General features: G+C 50.0%; 1 protein-coding gene across 3 annotated transcripts in view; it reads right to left on the bottom strand.

The window, feature by feature from the left end:
* The window catches only part of RALGPS1 (Ral GEF with PH domain and SH3 binding motif 1), a 295,391-nt gene that overhangs the window by 265,569 nt on the left and 8,422 nt on the right, over positions 1-21,400 (bottom strand). For all 3 annotated transcript variants that reach the window (XM_040225151.1, XM_040225152.1, XM_040225153.1), the window contains exon 2: positions 16,285-16,363. The gene's annotated coding sequence lies outside the window, so the exon portion shown is untranslated. The remainder of the gene's footprint in view (positions 1-16,284; positions 16,364-21,400) is intronic.

Genomic DNA, 21,400 nt, shown 5'->3' with positions numbered 1-21,400 from the left:
CAGGAATCGAACCAGGGTTTCCTGCATTGCAGGCAGATTCTTTACCAACTGAGCTATCAGGGAAGCCCAGTTTCCTGAGCTTCTGAGGGGCACTATGTGGTATGGAAGTAGCTCCTTGGTGGCTCAGAGGTTAAAGCGTCTGCCTCCAATGTGGGAGACCCGGGTTCAATCCCTGGGTTGGGAAGATCCCCTGGAGAAGGAAATGGTAACCCACTCCAGTATTCTTGCCTGGAGAATCCCATGGACGGAGAAGCCTGGTAGGCTACAGTCCACGGGGTCGCAAAGAGTCGGACATGACTGGGCAACTTCACTTCACTTCATGGAAGTAGCTATGATTTTATTGGTGACAAAGTCCCAGGTACTATAAATATTACTGTGATTTATTATCTATGTTAATAACTGAGGGAGATGCTAAACTTCAGTTAAAAGTCAGGGAAAATAAAAATGTCGTTTTCTCCCATCCAAATTCAAGGAAAGCTGGTCAAGAACCCTGTTCCAGATGCAGGGAACACAAAGTGAACAGGTCCTGCTCCCTGAGAACTCAAATCCCAGCGCAGGCGTCAGAGACCTCATGTGGCCCTAGAAGGTAACTCAGATCTTGAGGGTCTTCAAGGAATAAAATAGGGTGGAAGATGGTATTTGCCAGGGTGGTCAGGGAAGGACTCTGAAGATACAGCATTTGAGCTGGAGTCCTAGGAAGGAATCAGCCATAAAAACCAGTCGGAGTGTTCTTCACAGAGGCCACAGCGAGTGCAAAGCCCGTGAGATGCACAGGAGCTCAGCAGGTTTGTGATGGAGAAAGAGCCGCAGCTGGGGGTCAGTCAGTGGAGGCAGTGGAGAGGCTGGGCCCTGCAGGCCATGGTAGGGGGTCTGGGTTTTACCTGGAGGCCTGGGAATGGTTTCTGACCAGGCGACTGACAAGATCCGATCTCACTGTTTTGGAAGATCATAGTGGCTACTGTGCAGAAAACTGGCTGGGGAAAAAAAAATAACAGGTGGGAAGCCAGAAATATGGGCAGTGAAACCCAGCTGGGGGTAAGAGATGGGACTGCTCGGACTGCTGGCCCCAGGGAAAACAGCTGGATCTGGGAGGGGTTCTGGACATGAGACAGATAAGACCTGCTGATGGGCTGCACGTGAGGGGAGAAGAAAAGAGAGGAATCAAGGATGAATGACTTCTACCTCTGGAGCCCTTATGGCCCAAGCCACCTGGTGCTCAGAAGTCCATCCATTCGTTGGCTCAACACCTCCACCACTGAGACCTGGAGGACCAATTCTGGGGATCAGAGTTGAAGATGGTGCAACCCTGCCCTCCAGGGTACTGCAGAGTAGTGGGGGGAGAAAACCAGCAGGGAGCTACTCTCAGGACAGCTGGTGTAACAGACCAGAGGTTCACCTTGGGGGTTTAAGATACCACTGAGAAGAGCAATTGCGCTCGTCTTAAACAGATGAGCGGGCGTGTTTTCAGACAAGGGTGGGCCGTGGGCACTCTGAGCATGTGCAGAAGCCCAGAGGTGTGAAACAACACCGAGATGCCAGAGTGCCAGGAGCACCGGGGGCAGGTTCCCCTCCCTCACCTGACCCCAGCCCCTGACCATCCTAGACTAACCCGGGGGTAATAAGCCAGGCAGGGGTCCCCACGGAGTCAGCTTTAACAGATGGACCCAAGATTACAGCCACAGGAAGAGCATCTTGCCTCCTGGTCACTCCCTCAATCCTTCCGTAAACTTGGTGGTCCTTTCCCTAAGCCCTGTGCAGCGGAGTCAGACCAGCCCCCCAGGAGCTCACTGCAGTCTGACTGCTGTCATCCTGACAATCTACTAGAGACTTTGTTTCAGGCGTTGGCTAAGGGTTTATACCCATGAAAAAAAAAAATCTTATAGATGAGAAAACAGAGTTTCAGAGAAACTATACTGTGACCTGGGGATACGTTCTCACACAGCTGCCTGCCTGCGCCCCCTGCTGGACACGGAGGCAGTCTGGCATCAAGGGAAGGGCCGCTGCTGCTGCTACTAAGTCGCTTCAGTCGTGTCTGACTCTGTGCGACCCCATAGACGGCAGCCCACCAGACTCCCCCGTCCCTGGGATTCTCCAGGCAAGCAAGAACACTGGAGTGGGTTGCCATTCCTTCTCCAATGCATGAAAGTGAAAGTGAAGTCACTCAGCGTGTCCAACTCCTAGCGACCCCGTGGACTGCAGCCCACCAGGCTCCTCCGTCCATGGGATTTTCTAGGCAAGAACACTGGAGTGGGGAGCCATCGCCTTCTCCAAGGGAAAGGCACCACCCTGCTAAGTTTGGCCAGGCTGACCTGTGCCAGACAAGCCCAATCTCCCTACCCTCCCTGTACCTCCCTCACCTCTTACACACACACACACTCACACACGCACGCACGCACGCTCACTCACTCGCTCACTCGCTCACTCAATAAGCTCCCTGGAAACAAAGCGCTGAAGGCAGGGAAAGCGGTTCTCATGATGTAACCTCGCAGGAACGTGGCAGCTGAATCAGAACCACAGAACCGCCGCGTCTCTGGTTTCTGTGTGACAGACTCCGGTCTTGCGTGTGTGGGCTCTCAAAGAGGGGAGGGCAAGTCCCATATGGGAGGTTGGTTTCCTTCCAGGCTTCAACGTCTCAGGTTCAGAAAACCAAGGAAATAACAGGAGACAGTCTGCTGCAGACAACTGGGGAGAAGGCAGAAAAACCACTTTTTCCTGAGTGTGTGGGGGCTGTTTCAAAGAAAACACACACATCCGGGAACATTCGGTAACAAGAGAGTGCTGTCTTCCAACTGTTTCGGACAAGCTCAGAGACAGACCCTGCGCCCCGGGTCCAAGTCCGCTTCCTCACATGGCCGCCCTGCCCTCCTCTGCAGGCTTGGCCACAGCTGCCCCATCCTCCGTGTGTGAACTGAAGGCACAGGGGATGGAAGCAAAGAGGGTTGTGCCCACAGCCGACGGTTCACGCCACGTCAGGAGCAACGAGTGCCTGTGCTCTCCCTCTCTGCTCTCTCTGGACACCTCCGCACGTCCATTCCGTGTTACCGAAAGGCCTCCCCCGGGGTAACCATCACCTTGGAGCTGGACCACCTGCCAGGAGCCCAGGAGAGGTGCCCCATGAGGGCTGGCAGCACTGGCTCCCTTGCCCCGACCCTCTCCAAGCTGGCCCAGTCTCCTCCTGGCCAGCAGCTTTGTCTGGCGGCTTTCAAAGCGAGGCCCTGGCCACGTGAGCACATGAGGCTCGAGAGGCCATCCCTCTGGGCCAAGTTCGCCCGTGTCCCATCTACACACCCCCACCACCCCTTTCCAGCTACCACCACGTGTTCAACATCCCGCATCTCCCCTCCTCGCTGAGGGCAGAGAGTGGGCTGGGCCAGCCAGACGGCTGAGGAGGCACCGCTGTGTCCAAGGGCCACTGCGGCTGAGCCCCCGGTGGGGAGAGAAAGCAGCCGTGCTGGGCAAGAGGGCTGGGTTCCAGACTGAGAGTCCGCAGACAGACGGAAACGAGAGAAAACTTGTGAAACTGAGCAAACCTGGAGAAAAGGATCAGGCAGGGCGTCCCCCAGGGAAGGGCAGCACCTACATGTACGGAGCTGACATCGGGCCACCTCCGCAAAGGAAGACGACAGCACGGACCGAGGACCCCCATCCCTCACATGCTGCGTGCCGAGACCAGGGAGGCAGAAACCAACCAGGACCATCCGTCCTCAGAAAGTCCAGCCAAGGGATGCCCACTCATCTCAGGGAGAAGGGCTTCTGGAATTCTTTACATAAAAGTAATACATGTGCATGCTAAAATTACATAGACTGGATAAAAAGGGGTAAAATAAACAAGAAAAGTCTCCACGACTCTACCCCTAGTTCCTGTCCCCCAAAGTTAACATGTTCACACAGTATGGGGCAGCACATGTGTACACAGCCACACACGGATAACACGCGTGTCTGTGTGTGTGTGTGTATGTGTGCACAGCCTGAGGTTCAACAGCCTCACCTCCAAGAGGCTGACAAGCTCCAACCCCAGCAGGACTGCCAAGAGCTAAGAACAAGGCAGCTACAGAGCAAGCTCTCAGGCAGGAGAAGGAGCAGGTCCCCTCTGCGGCTTAGAGAACAGATAAACCAGGATTTCCGTTCTCACCCATCACTGACCTTGTGCCCTGGACAAGTTGCTTGACCTGGCCAAGCCTCACTTTCCTCATCTGCGAAATGGGGAGAACTGGGGTGCCAACGGAACAGACGGTCGCAGGATGCACAGAACGGTGCACGTGAGAAGCGGCCGTAGCACTCTATCTTTAACGACAACTATTACTGGTGTCAACAGTCCTCAGCCAGCACTGTCATTCTCCTGGGGGCAGGGCTGGGCGAGGGCAATAATGCTCTTAGTATGAGACACGAGAAATCACCCCGAGGGTAAGGCAGCAGGAGCGTGAATGAAAAATACGCAGTGGGGGTGAATGAGGAAACCTGGAAAAGGCCGCCAGTCTGGTTCACAGTGTGGCACCTAAACCAATTCACCAGGTTAACCTGATCACTGTACTGTGGCTATGTGAGTTAACAGGGAAGTTGGTGAAGGTATGTGTTAAGTGCTCTGCCCAGTTTTGCAAATTCCTGTGTAGAAAATTACTTCAAAATAAAAAGGTAAATTTAAAAAGGGATCCTACACTTCACCTCCCGCCCCGTAGGCCACCCCCCAACGCACACACATAAGCTCCACCACCAGGCCTGATGCCAGGGACTCGCCATTGCCCACACAAACCATGATTTGACGGTTGCGCTCTGGGGCGTGGAGGTTTGGGTACTTTACGCCTGTTATGTGCGGGCGGTTGACGGAGGATGGGATGGAGGGCAGTTTCCTGTAAGGAGCAGCAGGGCCCTGCCTTCCTCCTAGTCCCTGCCAAGGGCAGAAGAAGCGCTGGTGTGGCTGGGGACTGTCCGGGTCACTGACTGGACCCCGTCTGTCAGGAGCATCGCCAGGTGCCACAGGCGGCACGCCTCTTCAGGGCCCCTTCCTCTCACTGCTGCTCTGGGATCCACGGGGTGGACGGGGCCCCCGCTTGGGCTCAGCCGGCTCTGACTCCCACCTGCAAGGCCCTGAGCACTGCGGCGCCAGAAGAAGGCGAGAGTCCACGACACGGAGTGAGCGCAGGGCGGGTGGGACCTCGAGCAAGTGGGAGCCCAATACTTGCTTCAACCAGCATTGACCAGAGAGCCCTGGAGTGGGCACCAGGCACAGGTGGGCTCACAGCAAGGGCCTTTTGTCCTCTGGTGCTGCTCCCCCTCTGAGCAGGTGCCTCAGAAGCTCAAGGTGAGGAGGAGGTTGGCGGGACAGGACAGCTACCCCCTTGGTTCTTCCTGACAAATACCACTGAGTCCTGACCGTCATGGACAGCCTGGCGCTTCCCACCAGATTAGGAAGGACACTGTTGCCGGAGAGTAAGCCAGGGAGGGCAAGACCGGGCTGGAGAAGAGGGCCAGGCATAGCAGCGGTGGTGGGACGAAGCCTACAAGGAACAGAGGGCTCATCCCTCCGTGCAACGTGAACTAGGGCTTCAGGGAAACACCCCGAGCTTTAAGTCATCTTCCAGGGCCTTCCACATTCTGTGGAGAACACTGAAGGGCAAAGGCAGGTGGGAGGGGGAGTGCTAAAGGGCATGGAGAAAATGACACCTTCCCATCAAACTATATGGGTTCAAGACAATGAACTAGGCCCAGACACTTGTGGACTTTCCTTCTCCTAGTCTTGCCAAAACGAGAAAACAAGAAAGCATGTGAAATCTGTCGTACAGATAATATTGAAATACAGGGAACGATGGCAACGACAAACCAGAAATTAAAAGTGCCTAGAAAGTTTGAAGCAAATGGAATCAGATCCAAGAGAAAGCTATGAGCATTAGACACACGGCCACAAAGCCAACTGTCTCCTCTACCCAAACAATAACTGGCTAGAAAATGTTAGGGTACAAGGGTCTACTAAAGAAGAAAATACATAGAAATAAACTGTAAAAGGAAGGTACAAAAAGCATTTGAAGCAAATTATGAAACTTTACTATTAGAAAAAAAAAAAAAAGACTTAAAGAAGAGACATTTCACTCCTTCCGAATAAGGAGAAGATATTGTAAAGACATCAATTCTCCCCAGTTGACCTATAAATAAAATCCAAGTTCATTCTAAATCCTTAGGGGATTCATTCTGGAATTCAACAAGTTGATTTAAAACTTCATCTGGAGAATAATTAAAAGCAGCCAAGAAGTTTTCAAAAAAAGTAAAAAGTATAATGAAAAAGGGACCTGTCCTTCCAGGAAGCCCCGTTGATGATAAATGGTCAGCAGGACAGAACTTAGTCTGGAAAATAGGATCAATTATACATGAGAATTAATATCTGGTCAAGATGGCATTTCAAACAGTGGGAAGAATGGATTATTCAATAAATGTTGATGCAACAATTTGCTATTCACTTGAGAGGGAATTTGCTTAAAATTTGATCAATGCCATTGCTAAGAACGTGTGTGTGCGCGCTCAGCCGTTTCTGACTCTGTCACCCCAAGGACGGTAGCCCACCTCTGTCCGTGGAATTTTCCAGGCAAGAATACTGGAGGGGTTGCCATTTCCTCCTCCAGGGTAGCTTCCTGGTCCCGGGACTAAGCCCACGTCTCCTACGCTGCCGGGAGGGCTCTTTACCACTGAGCCACCTGCTGTTGCTGTTCTGTCATGCACTCTGTGTGATCCTAGGGACTGCAGCGCACCAGGCTTCCGTGAGAAGCCCATATAGTGTTGATAAAGGTTAACTGCCATAAAAGTACCAAAGGAAACACAAATCATTATGCTTATTATTATTATTATTATTATCATCCCAGGGTGAAGAAGTCCTCTCTAGGGTGAGAAAAAGTTAGAAAATAAAGGAATTTATTGGCAGATTTAACTATGTTTAAAATTAAAACACTTGTATAGGAAAAAACATGAAGAAAGGGATGAAAGTCAGTCAGTAAATAGGATACAGTTCTGAAATGCTGCATGAAATGATGAAGTCCTGTTAATACAGAAACAAGCCACCCATGGGATTTCCCTGGAGGTCCAGTGGTTAAGACTTTGCCTTCCAAAGCAAAGACTTTGCCCCCAACTCTTTGCCTTCCAACGTTAAAGACTTTGCCCCCAACTCTTCCTGGCTGGGGAGTTAAGATCCCACGTGGTTCTCAGTCAAAAAACTAAAACAAAAAACAGAAGCAATAACTGTAACAAATTCAGTAAAAACCTTTAAATATGTGCCACATTAAAAAAAAAAAAAAAACTTTAAAAAAGAAAGAAGCCCCGCAGGAGCTCTGGCTCATGCTCTGCAGAGCGGCCTTGGGCAAGCAGAGCAGTATTTATAGACACAGAAAGATGCCCGCAGATTCAGGACACATTCACTCTTATTCATTTGTTAATTCAGCAAGCATTGGGTAGACAGTCTGCTTTGTGTCAGGTACTATTCTAGGTATCGGGCAAAAAGCAGTAAAAACAGACAGAAATCCCCTGGTCCAGTCTAGTGGGGGGAACTGACAATAAAAGCATTCGGTAAAATATACGGCACATGAGCTAGTGATGAAGAAGTATAGCAAGGAGAGGATACAGACAGAGTGGGGAAGGGGTGGGTCTACAATTTTAAATGGGGGCAGTGGTCTAAGAAGTGATTACTGAGAAAATGACATCTGGACATGTTTTGAAATACTAATGTCTATATCTGAACACTCATACAAAAGTACAGAAGGTTACGTACTCAAGTCGTTGGCGTCCCTGGTGGCTCAGTGCTAAAGAATCTGCCTGCAGTGCAGGAGACGCAGGTTCGATCCCTGGGTCAGGAAGATCCCTTGGAGAAGGAATGGCAACCTACTCCAGTATTCTTGCCTGGGAAATCCCAGGGACACAGGAACCTGGCGGGCTGCGGTCCATGGGGTCCCAGAGTCGGACACGACTAAGCATGGAACGACAAAGCACGCACTCGTGCACTCGAGTCTCAATGCCAACGCTCGCAGGCGTCACTGTATGCCGTTGCTACTTTCTGCTTTCTGTACACGCCAGTACCATCCAACTTCTTCTAAAATAAGTAGGCAGCCCATTTGTGAGTAACACAGCATCTGGAGGGAAAATTGAAAGTGAACCTCCAGACAAGCACTTCAGGAATGCTCCACTGACAGGGATCAGGCATGGGAGGTTGGAGTCGAATGTCTGGTGCTCTGGTGCCACCTGGTGGTCATCTCCTAACTGATCGATCTCATTTCCAACCTAAATCCCATTCTCTGGTAATATCAGTGAAGTGAAGTGAAGTCGCTCAGTCGTGTCCGACTCTTTGCGACCCCATGGATTGTAACCTATCAGGCTCTCTGTCCATGGGATTTTCCAGGCAATAGTACTGGAGTGGATTGCCATTTCCTTCTCCAGCAGATCTTCCCGACCCAGGGATCGAACCCAGGTCTCCCGCATTGTAGACAGACGCTTTACCATCTGAGCCCTAATTAATTGATCATTTAAAGTTTCATCCACTTTAACAAGAGCCGACTCTGCCTCACTAGTCAACTTTCTCTTAGAACTGGGATTAGGATTGCTTTTTAAGCAATCAAACAAAGGCTTTAAATCTGCAGTAGCCAGTTTTAAATGTGGGCATATCCAATTAATATCCCCTAATAATTTCTGGAAATCATTTAAAGTTAGTAAACGATCTCTCCGCAGCTGCAAAGGGGCATGACTCTTGGTATGGGTATTTAATACCCTCCCTAAATAAGGATATGGCAACCCACTCCAGTGTTCTTGCCTGGAGAATCCCAGGGATGGGGGAGCCTGGTGGGCTGCCGTCTATGGGGTCGCACAGAGTAGGACATGACTGAAGCAACTTAGCAGCAGCAGCAGCAGCAGCAAATAAGAAAAAGGAGGATTTACTTGTATCTTATCTGGAGCTATCTTTAAACCCCAGCTTTCCAAGGCCTCAATCAATTCAGATAAAATTTGTTGTAACAAGGCTCTGTCCTTATGAGCTGCCAAAATACCATCCATATAATGTATCAAATACTTCCCTGGTGGCTCAGACGGTAAAGCGTCTGTCTACAATGCGGGAGACCCGGGTTAGATCCCTGGGTTGGGAAGATCCTCTGGAGAAGGAAATGGCAACCAACTCCAGCACTCTTGCCTGGAAAATTCCGTGGACTGAGGAGCCTGGGGGGCTACAGTCCATGGGGTCGCAAAGAGTCGGACACGACTGAGTGACTTCACTTTCACTTTCAAGGTAAAAAAAGAGGCAAGATGCATAACTGTAAAAACCCACCTGCCCTGTGGACAGGAATTGGAAAGGAAATGGGCAACAGAAGGAGTTTTGTTGAGGTGTCAGGGTCATGCTGGAATTTATTTAGCTTGGGGTTTTCAGTGGTAGGATTTTCAATCATAGTTCTATGATAGTGTTTCATTCCTTTGGGTTGACTGCAATGGAGCCTTTCTACGGGGCGGCAGAACGTACTCACTCGAGGGACAGAAATGGAGTGAGAGGTGAGGTAAGCAACACAGAGCTATAACCCAGGCCATCTGCACATATGGAACCCCAAGAAGGCTGGGGGTTCATAAAGTAGAGGGACAGGGCCTCAGGTCACACTGAGCTTGGAGGCAGAGGGGTCTTCCCCAAGGGGACCACCTTGAGGACAAGGTCCCAGGAGTCTGGCTGGGAGGGGAAGCCACACCCGGGCCCTCAGATGATTAACCACTAACTGAGCATGTGCACAGACCATCAAACCAGTGCCTCCTCACCAAAGCCCCGGGGAAACTAAGGTGCATCCCACGGGTGGGAGGAAGTGACGATCTCCCTATCTCGACGAGGGTGCTGCCTGGAATGGGTTTCCTGGGCTTGCCCCCCCCCCCCCCCCCCACCCCACCCCCCTGCCCTCCCCCAGGCCCCTCCCCCAGGCCCCTCCGTGAGCCCTCTGCTCAGCCGGCTGTGGTGCCTGTCACTCTGGCAAGGATGTCTGCTCTCCGGGTTATCTCCCTGCTTGACCATGAGCCCTGGAAGGTGAGGGACACACCCACTCATTCACCCTCAGAGTCCTGGGTTTGAATCCTACGTGACGGCAAGCAAGTGCCCCTCTAAGCCTCAGTTTCTGCCTCTGTAAAGTGGGGATACAGGACTGTCCTCCCGCCATGTGGCTATGATGAGGAGAGCGAACAGCACCAGCTGGCACTCGGGAGCAGCAGTGGGTACCAGGCGGCAGTCTAAGCATTTTATACATTTTAAGGTCCTGAACCCATGCCCTCTCTGTGGAGGGCTGATCACAGCGCCTAGCAGGGGCTAAGAGCTTAAACACTGTTACTTTATTCCCAGTTCCCAGAACAGTACCCAGCAGTCTGCCTTGTTCTCAGTGGAAATGAAGAAACAACTCTCCCACCCTAGCCTACTTCAGGAAGGTGCAAGGTCCAGGCAAGACTACAATGCTTAGGCCGCCCAGGACAGACACTTGGACTTCATGAGTGGACTTCAAAGAGAGATCCCTGATAGCCTGAAGAGGGTAGGAGACGCAGGGAAAAGGGATGCCAATTCCTGGGGCCGGGGCAGGGGAAGCAGCATCACTCTGGGCTCGGGTTTGGCTCACAGAGAACTCAGGCAAAAGCTACCACCCAGAGGGGTGTCAAGTTAAAAGTGGCTGAGACCTGCCTTCACCATCCCTCCAGCCCTGATCCCAGGTGGTCAGGGCTGTGGTCCTGTGAGGAGCGGGTCAGCAGGCAAGGTCACTGAGGAAAGCTGGTATGAGGGAAGGAGGGGGGCTGACAGGTGCCCAACCTACTGAGAGTCACAGGCTCTGCCTGGGGTGGGGAGGACGTGTTTGGTGCTGAGAGTCTGCAGGCCCTCTGCCACCCCTCCCCGACCCGGCCTCTTGGAAGTGGCTTCTAGCCAAGGATGTGCAGGCTAGAACACGTGCCAAAGGGTGCTGGAGGAGACTGGTGGCCACACTCCACGCCCCCCGCCCCACCCCACAGCCAGGTGTGCTCAGGGGCTGGTTCTCTCCCTGGACCTTCCTCGTCCCTCCTTCTCCCTCCTCTCTTTTCCAGTCTCATTTTCAATGTCACTTCCTCTGGGACCCGTGCTGGGACCCCAATGCTGTGTCCTCCTCTTACAGGGTTTTAGAGCTCCCAGGCCTCTTAGCACTCATCCTATTTGTCTTGAATTACGTTCGTCCTTCCTGGTGCATCACAGCTGTGGCCGTGCTCAGCTGCCTCCCCAAGATGTCCAGCAAGAGGGTCACGCCGGCAGCATCAAGAGCGACCCACGGCTTCTGGGGCTCATGAGCCCTTCCCTGAGCACCCTCTCTCCACATGCTTCCCACATCTGACTCTGAGGTTACAACAGGGCAGAGCCTTCCTCCTGATCAGGGAGGACCACTGCTGCTCCTGTTATAATGCTTTGGTCCAAGAATGAGATGTGCAAACACAGAAGGTGTCAGAAGCAAACACAACGGATGACCTGAACCTTCATCTTATAAAAAAGAAAAACTCCAGTCTCCTTGCTTTCAGATGTTTATAAAGACAACCTCCAAAGAAACAAATGACAAAAAGGAAAGTGTAGTAATTTATCTGGGTTGTTTCTTGATATTTCATCATTTTAAATTATACTTTATTGTACTTTTGTTTAAACTACAAAAATAATGTATCTTTGTTGCCATAAGCCAAACCCAACAGGGGTATACAAATAAAAAGCCATGAAATCACCCTCCCCCAGAGCCGACCCCCTTCCACACACTAAGGTAATCCCATTGGGCAGACAGGAGTGTATTCCTCCAAGTTTTTGTGCCAAGCAACATAAATACATGTAATTAAGTGGGACTCAGACCAGAAACCAAGGTCAAACCACAAAGGCCTGTGGGGCCCAGCAGATCATGTCAGTGGCAAAGCTACAGGTGTACTGGAATGAGGACAGATGGGTCCAGTGGCTAAATGAGCCACTTAAAGCTCTCCATTTTGAACATTTGGAAAACGCTGAGTTGGCCATAAAAGTATCGGAGAGGGAGACTAGACAGTGCTCCTGGGCAGGGTAGCAGAGTTGGGAGGAGCTCAGACTCTGGAGTCCTGGTCACTTCCTGAGCCCTGTATCTACTGGCTAGGCAACCACAAGACAGTCACTTAATCTCTGTGGTTCTAATTCCTCTGAAAAGAGGTGATCCAACAGTCCCTTCCTTGTCAGTTCACTGTGAAAAGAAAATTATGTAAAAAGCACTTAGCACTGGGCTGGGACACACTACTACTGGTCACCAGTTTGCAACCACTGCTGGAGACAAATTATTCTGCAATTTTTTAAACCCAATCACAGGCTTCCCTCACGTCAACGTGGAGAGATCTGGTTGCTTTTTAATAAATGCCTAATATGTGGCTGATGGGGGTTCCCATCCCTTCCACTTTTTGCCACTACAAACAGTGGTGCAGAAAACAGCTTCATCCTGCTTTTTGCATTGGGGCTTCTGCAGGACTTGCTACTCGGCTTACAGATATGGATATTTAATACTCATTCAATATTTTCAGATTATATTCCCCAAAAGTTAGAACAATTCATACTCCTGACAGCAGTGTAAGGGAGCACTCATTTCCCTCAGTCACTTGCTAACATTGGTTTTATCAATTTTTGTTAACATTTTGCCACTTAAAAAGGTAAAACAGAAAACTATTTTTATTTGCATTCTGCTAGTGATGATCTTTTGAGGCAGAGATTCCCAACTTCTTTCTTTCTCCTTTACTTCTCCAGCAAGAAAACTCCTATTAGCTAAGCACACCCCATGGTCCCTTGCAGCTCGGTGTGGCTAAGCTCTGCTCAGTGAGATGTAAATGTTAGTGCTGGGTGAGACTTCTGAGATGTATGTGAAAGGGAAAAGGTATGCCTCTTCTCCTGTTTCTCCTTCTGGCTTCTAGAATGCAGATGTGATGACTGGAGCTCAAGCAGCCATTTTGAGTCAGGAGGCAATCTGCTATGGCAGCAAGAGCAGCGAGACATTAAAGGAACCTGGCTCTGTGGTGACTTTGATTCCATCACTCCAACCTCTTTACTCTTTCATGAAATAGTATAAACTCCTACATGTTTCAGTCATTGTTATTCCAGGGTTATCTATTACATGTGACAAAATCTAGTCCTAATACACCTTCTGATCCCCAAAAGTCAAAACTGAGCTTTATTTCTCTTTCTGCAACACACATAAATAACAATGCCTTGGTTTTTATTTTCCCTATGGTTATTTAAGTCTCTGAAAAGTGGAACACTCATTTCCCAACTCTCCTATCCATTCTCCCAAAGGCTTGGGTTTTACAGAGATGGTTTAGAATTTTCAACCTATTATGTTTTCTCATACAGTTCTCCTCTATTTTAAAAGTTCTTAATAACACAAAATAAAAATTCCATGTCACAGTAGCAGTATCCCATGAGATTAGTCTCTGTGAGCTAAAGGGCGCACCACCACTCACTGCCGCGTCACTCTCCACATCCCCCACCCCAGCAACTCTGCTCTAATTGTCCTTCAGCTAGAGAACTTCTTTGGACATTTCCCTCAGGCACACTTACCAGGTGACATGTTTTATGTCCTCACACATGTGAAATGCCTTTCTCAGTGACCATGAGTGTCATCTCAATGGGCACAGCAAGGACTGCAGCCCTCTCCCTCGAACAGTCTGGAGACCCTGGGCCACTGTCTTCCAACCTCCAGGGCTGCATACAGGAGGCCCAATGTCAGCCTAATTCTCTCTACTTTGACAACAACCTGTTCTTTCTTCCTACAAAAATTTAAGATTTTTCTCTTTCTTCTCAGAGTTTAGGACTTTTACTAGAAAGTAGGTCTGAGTGTTAGTTTTTGTGTGGGATGAAAGGATCCATTTAATCTGAAGAATCAAATCTTTCTTCAATTCAATGACATTTTCTTCTATTGTCTTCCTATTACTCCTCCATCTATTCCTTTTTCTCCTTCTGGAACTCCCATGACTCCATGCCAGGTCCCACGGATAAGGTCTCCAAGGCCTTTCCCTGCGGACAGCATCTCACATTTTAGTTCATTATTTCCATTTCTTTTTATTATTTTTCTGGGTTTTGAGGCATCTCTTCTACTGGGCCTTCCAAACCACCAATTAAAGCCATGTTTTTTAGTTCCAGCAAGCCTCTGGTACACTTTAACTGCATCCTCATAGGAATTCTCTACTTATAACGTTCTTATACATCTTCTCCTTCTATCCTGCCTCAAAGGACCCACTGCTCCCAGTGTGAAGCTTGGCTTCCCTCTTTCACTGGCCAGGTCCCCACAAAGCTGTCACGTGTCTTTGCCTGCTGGAGGGTGCAGGTTCACGCAGCCTGTGTTCACAGCAGATTGCTCGAGCTACGGCGGCACTGGTGAGCCTGGACAACTTCTAGCTTCTGTTCAAGGGGACCCACATAAGCACACTGTGGTTTTCCTGCTGAGACGTGGGGAGAGGGCCCCTTGCCCTCCGGTCCCCTAGTGATGACAGGGGCTAGGAGCATTTCTGCCCAGACCCCCTGGGATCTGTGAGATTGAGCAGTCCCTCCGAGGGCATAGGCAGCAAGTAGGTAGCTGCAGCCCTGCCCATGGAATCCATTTCTCATCAGACTCAAAAGCACAGAGGAAAGGAACCCCACTTCTAGAACTAGACTAACCTAGAGTCAAAACTCAACTCTGTCACTTACTTGCTGTGTGATCTCGGGAAAATGACTTATCACCCAGTCTCAGCTTTCTCACATGCTCTTACCTTTAAACCAAGTTATTTCCAGCAACTTCCTTAAAGGAACCAATCCCTCTGATACGTAAGTTTCAGGGAACTTGCCTCTTCTAAGCACTGTATGAATTACTTGTACTGTAATCAGGGAAGCCTGGGGCCCTGGCAGGAAAGCATCAGAAACTTCACCTTCTACCACTTTGTGAGAGTAGCTTGACAGAAAGGTAAAGTACTAGGAAGAATCTGAAAAATATTGTAATATTTCAGCTTTTAATACTTTAGTGACTACTCCAAGCTGAATAAGATCTCCTAGGATTCTTCTAGGCAGATATTCCCCTGTGGTCATATGTTGTCTCAAGACCTGAGGACCCTGGCTGCAGAGGGGATGGGTGCTGAGAACCATGAGTGAGTCCATGTTGGTTCCTGTCTGGTGACATGGTGGCTCAGACGGTAAAGCGTCTGTCTACAATGCAGGAGACCTGGGTTCAAGCCCTGGGTTGGGAAGATCCCCTGGAGAAGGAAATGGCAATCCACTCCAGTACTGTTGCCTGGAAAATCCCGTGGACAGAGGAGCCTGGTACGCTACAGTCTATGGGGTGGCAAAGAGTTGGACACGACTGAGCGACTTCACTTCACTTCACTTCACTGTGTGTAAGGCAAGGAGCAAGGCACTGCATGGAATACAATAACGAGCAAGACACAGCCCCTGCCTTAAAAGCGCTTGACGTCTAGTCAAGGAGATAAGGGGGAGGTAAAAAAAAAAAAAAAGCAGACTGCAATGCAGACTGTGGCCAAGGCCACGAGAGGGGGCTGAAACAAGGGTCATGACAGTTTAAAAGAAGGAGAGCTTAAGTGAGTCAGGAGCGCAGAAAAGCATTCTTAGAAGAGGTGTTGGGTAGGCTGGACAGAACCTCAGGGAGCGAGAAGGGCGGGAGGAAGTGGGCAGGAAGACGGGTTGACAAGTAGATTAGTCTCTGGAATACCACGATCATGTCTTACCTTCGTATTCCATCCCCCATCCTCCCAGGGCCAAGCATGACTCACACAACAGGCTGGCCCTTTCTGACGAAGGGTCTGTAGCAAGGATAGCCCAAAGTGAGGAGGGAGGCTGAACTAAGGGGGGGGGGAGGGGCAGAGGTTTGTGGGGTGAGACAAAGGCTTGACTGAGGTTGGGAGAAAGGAGATTGCCCAAGTCACCCCAACTGTAGGGAGGCTGACACAGAACATTGGTCTTCTGACCAACAGGAGCAAAAGGATGACGCTGAAACAGTGTGGCAACAAGAGGTTTTGCACGAGGAGGAGAGAGAGAAAGGAAAAAACCCTGATCCAAGAATCAGGAGTGAAAACCCCAGAGCCCAAGTCATCCCAAGAGAAAGTCCCTGAAACACCCTCTGGGTGTGGCTCACCAAGGACACCTGAGTCCCAAAAGCCCCTGTCCCCTCCACGGCCCCACAGGCTTGCCGGCAGGAGGTTCCTCTGACCTCAACGGCACCCGCTCACCCGTACCAGCCGCACCTCTGGGTGCCACACCCTGGCCCTCTGCTCAAGAGCGCACAGGGCACCAGGGTCAGTGAACCCACTTACCAGGAACACATGTTGGGCTTCATAATCCCAGGCCAACAGGATAAACAGTCCCAGCAGGTCTCTTTCCAAACAGGAGCCTCTGAAAGAGTAGGGGGGTAACTCGATTTACACGATGTTCCAGACGGTGAGGCTTGTTTCTCGACGCTCAGCAAGGTCAGACCAAATATAGTACAACAAGATCAGATTCTGAGCCTGTTCTGTGAAATGTCACAAGCCTTCCCCATAGATCAATATGCGATACCATTTAGCTGATCGGGTAGCAAAGCCTGCCCTAAAGTCACCACAGTTAACTTAAATCTCTGTGATCACTATTCTCCTTTCCCGTCATGCTTTGGATACACGCTGGTGGAAGCATGGGAGGGTCTGCCAGGGGACTCCACAGGAAGATTCATTCTGGCAGCTGCAAAGCCCGGCCAAGACCTCAGGAAGGGCCCCGCAGGAAAAACTCAGGAGTACCCGGCACAAACACCCCTGCCCTCAGAGCAAGTGGCCAGGAAGGCAGCCCACGTGGCACAGGGCCACGGACAGGCATCCCGCACAGCTGCTTCAGAGGGCCCTGGGGCAGGTCTGCCTTCCCTCCTCCAGACCACCCCCTCTCCGCAACCCCCACCATCCCCAGGAGGGCAGCCTCATGACCTTCTCCACTGAGGAAGGCTGACTTCACCTCCCTTGGGTCCCTCCTTTAACCTGAAGTTCCTGCATCGTCTCCTGGCACCTGACTCTCAACTCTGAGGAAGAGGTGTCCACCTGAGACCCAAGGCCACCCAGGGCACCGCCACCTCCCCACCGGCACCCAACTTTGCACCCTCAGCCTCCTCCACTCTCTTGATCCTCCTCTCTGCCTGAGAACACCCGAAGTTCTCCCCAGTCTTCCAAACAGCTTCAGCCCTTGAGCTCCAGGCCGCATCCCCCCCACACACCACACTACCTTCCCACCACCCATTAGGTCAGCAGGACCTAACAGCTGAGCTTTGAACACGGTTCACCAGCCCCTCATCTCTCAGCCTCAATAACATCCTCGTTCTCCTTCTCCTCCTCCTGTCTCCTCTGCTTGCCCCCTTTCCTTAGTCCTCCCACTTCCAGAGTTTCCTTGCAACCCTTCCCCTGGGGTCCCTGGGGCCCAAGACGCTCAAGAGGCCAGGCTCTGCTTCCCTCTCTGGCTTCAGGCCACCTCCACCCCAGGTCACACTTTGTGTTCCAGAAGCAAGAAAACAACCCAAACACAGGCTGCTGACCCAAACCGACTGTGGCTCCCTTCTCACCACCTGCTTCCCACAGCCAGGCCCCTGCTTGGGCTGCCCCTTCTGTTACGACCTTGAGCCACAGCTCATCAAACTCTCCCGTCCTTCACTACTAACGGCTGAACATGCATTGAGCAAGTACCTCTCACATACATAAGCTTATTTGTAAACTAAATATACGTCCTAAGGTACTGATATGTTCGTTACTTTACAAAACAAATGCAAAGATCAAAGGAAGAGATAAAGATGAAATATGTTAAAATGATTATTCATCAATACAAAAAAACTTCCATTCTCATCATTAATAATAATTTGAGTGGAACATGACTGATAAGCTTCCTTCCGTCAGCGTTTTAAATAAACTTCCCATGGAAATGCAACATGCATGCAAAAGAATGCATACAGGAACACAATGCAAGCACACAGGTCAGAGGAGTCTCACGAAGTGAACACACCCAGGTCACAGCACCTGGATGGGGCGAACACACCACGATCCCTTCCAAAAACCCACCACACCTCCTTCCATCTCTACCAGCCTCCCACGGGTGGCCAACACTCTGGTTTTCAACAGCAGAGGTTACGTCTGTCTATTTAAACTTTCTATGAATGGAGCCATACAAGACATGATCTTTTGTGCCTGAATGAACATTATGTTTGTGAAATTCATCCTTATTTTTCATGGCTGTTCACTTACTGTTTTCCCTCTGTGGGAGTTTACCGTTCCTGTCCACTCTGTACCGACAGACACTGGGACTGTTTCCAGCCTGGGCCGTCACAGGGGGTGCTGCTGTAACCCTTTTGAGTGGCGCCATGTGGTCCATTCATATGCCTTCATGCTGGGTGGATACCCAAGAGTGGAACTACCGGGTCATAGCTGACTAAATGCTCAGCTTTGTTAGACGATGGCAAGCAGGTCTCCAAACTGGCTAAACCGACCTACGCGCCGGGCTGTGAGCATCCTGGCTGCTCCACATCTTTGCTAGCACTTCAAGTGCTGGCATGCCCAGTTGCATGCCAATCAACTGACTCTTTGCGACCCCACGGGCTGTAGTCCAGCAGGCCCCTCTGTCCATGGAATTTTCCAGGCAAAAACACTGGAATGAGGGACTTCCCTGCCGGTCCAGTGGTTAAGACTTTGCCTTGCAATGCAGGGGGTGCAGGTTTGATCCCTGGTTGGGAAGGCAAGATCCCACATGCTTCGCGGCCAAAAAACCAAAACATAAAACAGAAATACTGGACTGAGCTGCCACTTCCTTCTCTGGGGATCTTCCCGACCCAGGGATCAAACCCACATCTTTTGCATTTCCTGCACTGGCAGGTGGATTTTTTATCACTGTGCCACCTGGGAAACCCAGCACTTGAAATAGTCTTCTTTTTATTATTATTTTAGTGGTCCTGATCAGTAAGATATCATAAAGTCAGTATTATGATCACCTTTAAAGAAGACTGAAATTAAGTGCCTCTCTCAAGGCTCACAAAACTAAGTGACCCAGAGCAGGAACCCAGGTTTTCTGACTCAGTGTACTGTTTCCACCTGCAGCCACCTCTTCTCCTGGCTAACCCCAACTCCTCTTTCCTCTGGGAAGCTCTCTCTGATCGCCCAGCCAGGTAAAACCGTCTGGCTTATGGCCTCTGAGCACCTTGTACTCTTCTTTTGTAGCCACTGTCAGTGCTCTAATTAACCTTTCCTACACTTATTTGCTATTATTTTGGACTTATTTTTACACTTACATACCTCTGCTGCTGCTGCTAAGTCACTTCAGTCGTGTCCGACTCTGCGCGACCCCAGAGACGGCAGCCCACCAGGCTCCCCCGTCCCTGGGATTCTCCAGGCAAGAACACTGGAGTGGGTTGCCACTTCCTTTTCCAATGTATGAAAGTGAAAAGTGAAAGTGAAGTCGTTCAGTCGTGTCTGACTCTTAGCGACCCCATGGACTGCAGCCTAACAGGCTCCTCTGTCCATGGGATTTTCCAGGCAAGAGTACTGGAGTGGGGTTCCATTGCCTTCTCCAATTCAAATGCTAGTACTTCCCAATTTTATACGTTAAGTAGGCTTCCCTGGTGGCTCAGAAAGCAAAGAATTCACCTGCAATACAGGAGACCTGGGTTTGACTCCTGGGTTGGGAAGATCCCCTGGAGAAGGGAATGGCAACCCACTCCAGCCATGGACAGAGGAGCCTGGCAGGCTACAGTCCATGGAGTTGCAAAGAGTTGGACACAACTGAGTGACTAACACACACACACAAAGAGAATAATCTTTCCTGGTTGGGCAGTTGGCTCAGCCATCACGCCCCCACCACACAGAGCCTCACTGGAAACTGTCTTCTAATGGATGTGGTCTATGAGCAACACTACATGAAAGGCAGGCAGCTGCTGAGAAACTGCAACACACAAATGGAAGTCCACAGGTTTTACAGGTGGAGAATCAGGACACCTGAGTCTGAAAACCCTGGCAAAGTCCATCTACCCTCATGTGGAAAGTGGAAAGAGCAGCCTTGATGACCTCTAACCTTCAGATCTGACTGACACTGTATCTGATAAGCACAAAGGCTGCAGCAGTGCTCACTGCAAAAGAGCCCCACGGCAGGTCCACCCAGAGATAAATTAGAGAAACAGGCTAACTGAAGCAATTAGCATCTTTTGAAAGCATCAAAATAATGCTACACGTCAGGGCTTCCAGGTGGCACTCATGCTAAAGAAACTGATTACCAGTGCAGGAGATGTAAGAGATGAGAGTTCGATTGCTGGGTCGGGAAGATCCCCTGGAGGCATGGCCATTCCAATATTCTTGCCTGCAGAATCCTGTGGACAGAGAAGCCTGGCAGGCTACAGTCCATAGGGTCATAAAAAGTCACAGAAAGCGAAGGGAAACTAAAGAGCCTCTTGACAACCACGAAAGAGCAGAGTGAAAAAGTTGGCTTAAAACTCAACATTCAAAAAACTAAGATCCTATCATCAGATCCCATCACCTCATGGCAAACAGAAAGTGCAAACAGTGACAGATTTTCTTTTCCTGGCCTCCAAAATCACTGTGGATGGTGATTGCAGCCATGAAATTAAAAGACACTTGCTCCTTGCAAGGAAAGCTATGACAAACCTAGACAGTGTATCAAGAAGCAGAGCTGTCACCTTGCCGACAAAGGTTCACATAGTCAAAGCTATGGTTTTTCCAGGAGTCATGTATGGATGTGAGAGTTGGGCCGTGAAGAAGGCTGAGTGCTGAAGAATGGATGTTTTTGAATTGCGGTGCTGGAGAAGACTCTTGAGAGTCCCTTGGACTGCAAGGAAATCAAACCAGTCAATCCTAAAGGAAAACAGTCCTGAATATTCATTGGAAGGGCTGAAGCTGAAGCTCCAATACTTTGGCCACCTGAGGCAAAGAGCCACATCACTGGAAAAGACCTTGATGCTGGGAAAGATCCTGATGCTGGGAAAGACTGAGGGTAAGAGAAGGGGACAACAGAGGGTAAGATGGTTGGATGGCATCACTGATGCAATGGACATGAGTTTGAGTGGGCTCCGGGAATTAGCAATGGACAGGGAAGCCTGGCGTGCTGCAGTCCATAGGGTTGCACAGAGTAGGATACGACTCAGTGACTAAACAATGACAACAACGCTACATATCAGTCAGCGAGTAACTTCTACTCTTATCAAAAAGTTTCCCAAAAAGAACAAATTCTTATCTTAGTCACCGACCAATCAGCACATATATCAATCCTATACCTTCGCTGTTTACAAGAAAGATCAGTGTTTCCTGATCTCAGACCTTAAACCCATAGTCCCAAATTGAACTCAACTTTTCAAATTATCAGGAAAAAACAACTAAAACCAAGAGAAACTGCTGCAATTACCTTTTCTCTATGAATCTATTTACC

Source organism: Oryx dammah, unplaced genomic scaffold, assembly GCF_014754425.2.
Source record: "Oryx dammah isolate SB20612 unplaced genomic scaffold, SCBI_Odam_1.1 HiC_scaffold_25, whole genome shotgun sequence".
Classification (NCBI taxonomy): Eukaryota; Metazoa; Chordata; class Mammalia; order Artiodactyla; family Bovidae; genus Oryx; species Oryx dammah.
The sequence above is the reverse complement of the archived record's forward strand: the minus strand, read 5'-3'. Positions and strand labels throughout refer to the sequence as shown.